At 43.0% G+C, this 7,378-nt stretch overlaps 1 long non-coding RNA gene across 1 annotated transcript in view; it reads left to right on the forward strand.

The window, feature by feature from the left end:
- LOC117282436 overlaps positions 1–1,697 on the forward strand; it is a 5,160-nt gene extending 3,463 nt beyond the window's left edge. Inside the window, exon 2 of the long non-coding RNA XR_004513172.1 lies at positions 1,432–1,697. This is a non-coding gene — a long non-coding RNA (uncharacterized LOC117282436). The remainder of the gene's footprint in view (positions 1–1,431) is intronic.
- Positions 1,698–7,378: the final 5,681 nt, after the last annotated feature.

Consider the following 7,378-nt stretch of genomic DNA (forward strand, 5'->3'; position numbering starts at 1 on the left):
TATATATATACCTGAGGCATCCAGCCAGTCAGTTTATCAAACTCTGTATTCCCACCAGACTGAAGCAAAGCTAGTCTTCTTCCAAGAAATGTATTTTTCAAGTATGTGTTTTTCAGTTTACTGCTACATAAGTGACAATAGGGATCTGAGTTAGTAATCATTAATGGAAGTTCTTATTTTTGAGACCTCGTATCCCACTAGTGCAGAAACTGCTTTATATAAATTTTATGTCACCTGAGTACATGCTGTGCACAGTGAAACAGCCGCTTGGTGTAGTGATGCAACAGAGGGACTGACATGCAGAGCCACATGGAAAGGATGGATGAAGAGACAAATAACAGTACAGACCCCGGGAAATAAGAAATGTGATCAAGAAAGATGGGCAGAACAACAGTGAGAATCTGAACGTGAACTAGAAGCCTGTACCTTAACTTGAAAAGAAAAAAGGTCACTGAACTTGAGCTTCAGGCAGAAAAATTCATAGTTTAAAATTGGTAGCATATATAACTCAGAATTGCTAGGTTTTTGGACTTTGTTCATTGTCCAATGTTCAGAAAATCTAGAATATACCATTTCAGAAACTGGATCTGTTTCTGGCCTCTGGTGAGGGGGGGAGACACCTATTCTGCTGGTTCCAATAGAAAGAGCTTTCTAGCCAGATGATGGACAAAGTTAAAAAATCCAGCGATTCTAGAAACCTTTAGAATCTACAAGTGTGTGTGTTCTTGCAAGCATGTGTTATTTAGGGTTTATTTTACAATGGTCTTAGTATTTGGGGGCATGTGGTAGCGTAGTTGGTTGAGGCACTATGCTACAAGCCGGGAAGGTCGCAAGTTCAAGTCCCGATGAGGTCATTGGATTTCTTTTCAGTTGACCTAATCCTTCCTGCCGCACTATGGCCCTGGGATCGACTCAGCCTCTAACAGAAATGAGTACCAGGAATTAATTAAATTATTTTCCTGGGTAGTACGATTGCGGCCGGCACGTAAGGCTGACAACCTTACCGCCATCTTTGAGCCAATTGTCTAGATATTACTTTTACTTTTTATGACACTACAAGCAGAACACATGCACATCCTTCAAACTGTGTACCAGAATGTGGAAAATGTGTTGGGAGCACTGCATTGCTACTCAAATTTATTTTCAAGGGGATAAGTGTGACTGAGCTGTAATCCTGAAAATAAAGTTATTAGTTATGAAGTCTGGAAACCTTGAATGATATGTCCATATAAACCAGATATTTCTAACCAATTAACCTTCATCAGCCATGTGCTGCATTATTACAGGCTGGATATGCTGACTGAGAACTGCATATTACAACTAGAGATAACAGTTACTATATTCCTGTCAACACAACACTATTTCCAACAAGTGGAATTGCTGCCTACAACATGCTTCAGGATATGTGTGTCACCTTAAGGTCTGTTACAGAAAACTGGACTACCCAGTAAGAGAAACTGTGAAACCACCAAAACCACATTCTACTCTGTACAAACAGCAGTGTCAACAAGAACTCAGCCCATGCCATCCCAGGAAGAACAGCAGAATAAGGAAACATGGAGTGGACGGATAGTGTGCTTCTTTGCCACGTAGTCACATAAAACATTCACTAGTAACCACTGAACAAAATAACCACAATGTTAAACAACAGAGAAAAAACCAACCCATTGTAGTATATAATATATAGTGTATAACACAATGGTGGAGCCAATCGGCTTACATTGAAATTTATGATGATTTATGATAGAATAATTTATACTAAAACCTAGACCTGAAGACAGGCCGCGCCATATCTCAAGCAGTTAGTCACTGGCTTCCCACTGCGGTGGCCCAGGTTCAATACCAGGTCTGGTCAAGTGGGATTTGTGGTGGACAAAGTGGCATTGGGGCAGGTTTCCTCTGAGTACTTCGATTTCCCCTGCCAATCTTCATTCCACCAAATGCTGAGTGGACCCATCTGGACTCCACCCCCCACCAAGCAAATTTAAAAAATTGTTTAGACCTGAAGATGGCAAATGTGTGCCGAAACATGTCCTGGAGAGCGACTCTACCTACTGGAAATAGATTTCAGGAAAGTTAATGACGTCACCATTGGCGACAGTTTACCCATTCCAGTGATTTCAGAAGTATTAGAGGCACTTGGAAACTCAAGATAATTATCAACTATGGACTGCGCCAGTGGATTTCACCAGTCCGTAGTTAGGACGGAAGACCAATAAAAGACGGCATTTGGTAGGTCACAAGGTAATTATGAATACAATAGAATGTCTTTTTGTCTAAAGGCAGATCCATCCACCTTTTTTAACGTTGATGGCGACTGTACTCGCCAGGATACAGGGAAAAAATGTTTGGTTTATTTTGATGACATTGTAATTTTCGGAGAAACGCTGCAGATTCACAACGAGAAATTAAGAGAAGTTTTGGGCAGGATGAGAAACATAATCTCAAACTGCAGCCTGATGAGTGCGAATTTTTACGAAAGGAAGTAGCATTTGTTGTAGCAGTTGTTGTTAATGACAGTTTTGAGTTCCGCAACACAAGAAGTGGGAACAGAATTGTCAAAAAATAAATGATAGACTTTTCAGCCATAAAGAAATTCCTTGAGGATAGCAATCTGGCTTACTTTTCCTATTTTCCAAAATCCGAAAATCCCATTAAAGCTCTCATCCGTCATCTCCCGGAAAATACTCCAGGGGAGGATATCTCTGACGGTTTGGTGAGTCTGGGTTTTGACGTTATTAACGTCAAGCAAATGACAACTAGTCGTTGGACGTCTCCGGATAGAGTAAGGACCATCAACCTTCCTCTGTTCCTAGTGACCCTACAAAGAACCGAAAAGTACCAAGGTCTCTTCTGGTTAACAAACCTCTGCCACATTTACGTCAAGGTAGAGGCCTACGAAGCGCAAAACGGACTTACAGTATGTTATCATTGTCAACGGTTCGGCCACGTTTTGGTTAACGGCAAACAGGCCCCCCGTTTTTTGTGGTGCAGAGGTGGCCACTTAAAAAAGGAGTGCCCAGAAAAGGAGAACTCTGCCTCCACACCAGTAGGCTGCAACTGCCGATTGGCGGAGGGAGAGAAGCCACATCCCGCCAATTATCGGGGTTGCAAATATGCCAAGGAGGAGTAACAGAGAAAGAAGGCTCAGAGAACGTCCAGAAATACAGGGAGGGTGTTCTCTTCAACCACGGTCACTCCAGGTGTCTCCTTCGCTGTGGCACTCCGAGGCAGTAGAGTAGAGCAGCAACAGCGCCCTCAGGAAAACAACGTTCCGGTGGCTACACCCACAACAAGGAAGCAGATTGTACCGGCCCCTGCACTGCAGAAGGAAACAGGTCAGTCAGTTCAGACTACTCGTGTAAACAGTCAATCCCTCGACAATATGTTGAGAGTAGTGACTGTAGTACAGCAGATAATGACAGATTTCAATTGTGCAATGTCCAAGGAGGAAAGAATAATGGCCATTACCAAGACTGTGCTAAATCTCATGAAACAAAATGGCCACTAGTGTACACAGGCCCCTGAAAGTCATAACATTGAATGCGAACGGCATTGGGAGGCAGCGCTATGAGCTCAGTAAACAGCTGCAAGACCTACACGTAGATGTGGCCCTGTTTTCAGAGACACATCTGAAACCTCATGAGAGGTTCTTTATTCCAAATTACTACTTTTATAGAAGCGACCGCCACTCGGGCAGAAAAGGCGGAAATGCTGTTGCAGTAAGAAAAGGCATTCCCCATAACCATGTAGACCTACCACCCTTGATGCAGTAGAAGCGACAGGGGTCTGCATACCAATTTGTAATAGCGAAGTACTGCTTGCAGCTGTTTATATATCTCCAGGCAGAGCCTGGAGTGATGCTGACATCACTGAACTCTTAAGCTTTAGACGTAAGAATATTTTAGTAGGTGATCTGAATGCTAAGCACCCACTTTGGAAGAGCAGAATTTCAAACCCCTCAGGCTTGAAACTCATTGATTTACTTGATAAGAATGATTTCGAAATCTCAGCGCCACAGTGCACCACTCATTATTCCACTGGTGGAACTGGTGACGTGTTAGATATTGTGGTTCACAAAAATATCATAGTGTCTGATGTCATCGTCTCTTATATTTTGGATTCAGATCACCTACCAGTAGTATTCCACATACCGGATCACGTTAAAATTAGGAATCTTTCGGAACACATTGAAAAATTTACAGATTGGGAGTGGTTTCAAAGCCTCGCCTCTGAGTTAATAGCACCTAAACTAGAAATTAATTCGAGGGTAGAAGCCGATAAAGAGGCACGAGACATTGCAGCCTCTATTGCTTCGGCATATAGGTTGTCGACAAGTAAAGTTACACTTTCGGATATAAACAACGATCTACCTGGTCTAGATCGTTTGATAAAATACAAGCAGAGGGTACGAAAATTGTGGCAAGAAACCAGGGATCAAGCGTGTAAAGCGGCAGTCAATTGGGTCACCAATTCGGTCAGACGAATGACCCGAAAATGGACACTTGAAAGGTGTCAAATAAAATATGTAACCCTGAAGTCACACCTCAGGGTATATGGCCCATTGCGAAATCTCTCCTAAAGAGAGACGGACCAAGGGCACCAACTGCTGTTTATGGTTCTTCTGGCCTTAAATTTCACCCTTCTGATAAAGCCAACGAAATTGCCGACTGTTTGGAAATTCATTTCACCACACATGACCTGTGCGACGAGAACCATGAACAGCGTGTGGAGGCTAGAGTTCAAGCTCTGCTGGAAGCCATGGATGAAAACCTCCCTTTAAAGATCAGACCATGTGAAGTTCAGAAATTATTAAGTTCCCTGAAATTAAAGAAGGTCTGTGGAATTGACGGCATCCAAAATGAATGCTTCAGGCACCTTTCAAGGTGACCATTGGTTCACCTAAATAATTTATTCGATCACTGTTTTCGGCTCTCTAATTTTCCAAATATTTGGAAGGAAGCAAAAATAATAACTATACCGAAGCCGGGTAAGGACCCGAAATTTCTCCAAAATTTACGTACGATCAGCCTCCTGTCCACGACTGAAAAACTATTCGAAAAAGTAATCTTGAAATTCCCCCGTAAAAATATTGAAGAAAGAGGCCTGATCAACGCAAGCCATTTTGGTTTTCGTGCACGTCACAGCATGAAATTGCAATGTATGAGGCTGGCGGACCACGTGGCCCTTAATTTCAACAATAAAATGTCTACGGCTACAGTGTTCTTGGACATCGAGAAAGCCTTTGATACCACGTGGCACTCTGGCTTGCTGTATAAGATATCGAAATTGAAATTCTTTAACTCTTTGACCAAGCTTATTGGATCCTTCCCTTCTAAACGTAAATTCTGGGTCTCGGTTGAAAGCGAAATATCAAAGCCAAGTTAAATGCAAGCAGGTGTGCCACAATGTTCTGTCTTTTCCCTTACTCTTTTCAACTTGTGCACAAATGATGTCGCCCAAACTCATTGTGTTTACCTGGCCCTCTTTGCTGACGACACCTGTCTATATGCGACAGATCGTAAGGAGTGTTTTATTGTTAGTAAACTCCAGCGCGGTCTCAGCTCAATGGAGACCTTGTGTGAGCGCTGAAATATAAAGATGAATAAATATAAGACTCAGGGTGTCTACTTCTCTCTTCGTCGTCGACCGCCTGAGTCTTGCCTCACTCTAAATGGAAAACATATTCCGTTTGTAAATAGTGCAAAATATCTAGGTGTAACCTTCGATAAGAGACTGACATGGAGATTACACATAGGAATGATCGAAGCCAAGGCCTTCAGAACATTCATTAGAGTGTATTCCCTATTCAAAATTGATCGATTGAGCGCTAACATTAAACTGACCCTCCACAAAGCTCTCATTAGATCCGTAATGACTTATGCTAGTCCCGCCTGGGAGTTTGCGGCAGACACTCATCTAGTGAAATTGCAGCGCCTGCAAAACAAGGTTCTCCGCACCATTGGCAATTTTCCAAGGTGCACAGAGTTCCTCGAATTGCATATGGAATTCAAAATTCCATACGTATATGATTACATGACAAAATTATGCAGGCAACAAGCAAAAGTCTTACAAAATCATGATAATGAGAATCTTCGCAACATCGGACAAGTCGAAGCCCGCCACAGAAAGTTTATGAGGCTTAAACTTGGCCACGGTCAGGCATATAACCTTTCAAGTGTCTAGACTGCTGTGGTTGATAATAATACTAGGAAGAAATGGTATAATCTGCTGTATCTAGCCTGGACTAACAGAGGCCTTGTATATATTGTACATAGAAGTAAGGAATAAGTGTGTATATGTAAATGTATGTAAATACAGACAGTGAACTTATTAATACAGACTAACTGACATATGACAGACCCGACCTTTCTTCAGAGGGCGCCCCTCATGGACAAGACTGTAACTTTCATTCAAAAGTAATATCTGGCCATGAGCCTCAGCTAGAACTCGACACCAAGACAGACATGCTGACTGACCGTCAGTTGCAAAATGACCCAGACACTCACTCTCCAGTGTTCAGTGTCATTCTTTCAGTGACAATCAGTGACCACACTTCGTATAGAGCGATCGGTCTTCGGAGTCATCGGCACTTCGCTTCGTCAGGGCTGCCTTGGCTCGCCGACGGTCATGCCCACTCACTGGGCAACTGGCGCAGCTGCCGCCTCTGCAGCGACCGCGCTCCGCAACCATACGTCTTACAGCAACCACGCTCTACGATCAGACAACTTCCGACAACTGCCGCACTGCGGCCAGTCAACTCACTCAGCTGCCGTAACATTAGTCAACACACCGCAGCCGACATTATTTCTACCGGCGCATGCACCCCTACTTCACCGACCAGACATCTCAACTGAACCTTCCTTTTCAGGGCCTACAACCTTTCCGAAGTGGTTTGCCCTTTGGAGTATAGACAAATCCCACAGTTCTTTGATATTACATTAAAAACAAAAGCCAACGTCCAAATTTTAAGACCCAATATTGAAGTAAAAAAATCTGTTATGAATTTGTAATTTTCGTGAGAATGGCGACAAATGAATTTTCTTGTGGGGAAAAAATGGTTATAAATATAAAATATTCCTAGGTAATGCCCAACCGGTTTAGGCGCAATGACAAACAGGTTTCTTTGGCAGCTCCCTCTGCTGAGCAGAATTAGTACTACATATTCATCAGCCCGTCCAGTGCTGTCATCTCTGACTCATTTGTGTCGGCTAAGGTGCCATGACAACCAAGCACACGAGCGACCACAAGTGACCACAATCCCCACAAGTAGAACAAAGTTTTGCATAGGAGGTGCCTAGGCCATGCCCAACCGGCCTAGGCGACATGATTTACAGGTTTTTTGGCAGATCCCTCTGCTGAGCAGAATTAGTACTAC

Source organism: Cryptotermes secundus, unplaced genomic scaffold (assembly GCF_002891405.2).
Source record: "Cryptotermes secundus unplaced genomic scaffold, Csec_1.0 scaffold5794, whole genome shotgun sequence".
Classification (NCBI taxonomy): domain Eukaryota; kingdom Metazoa; phylum Arthropoda; class Insecta; order Blattodea; family Kalotermitidae; genus Cryptotermes; species Cryptotermes secundus.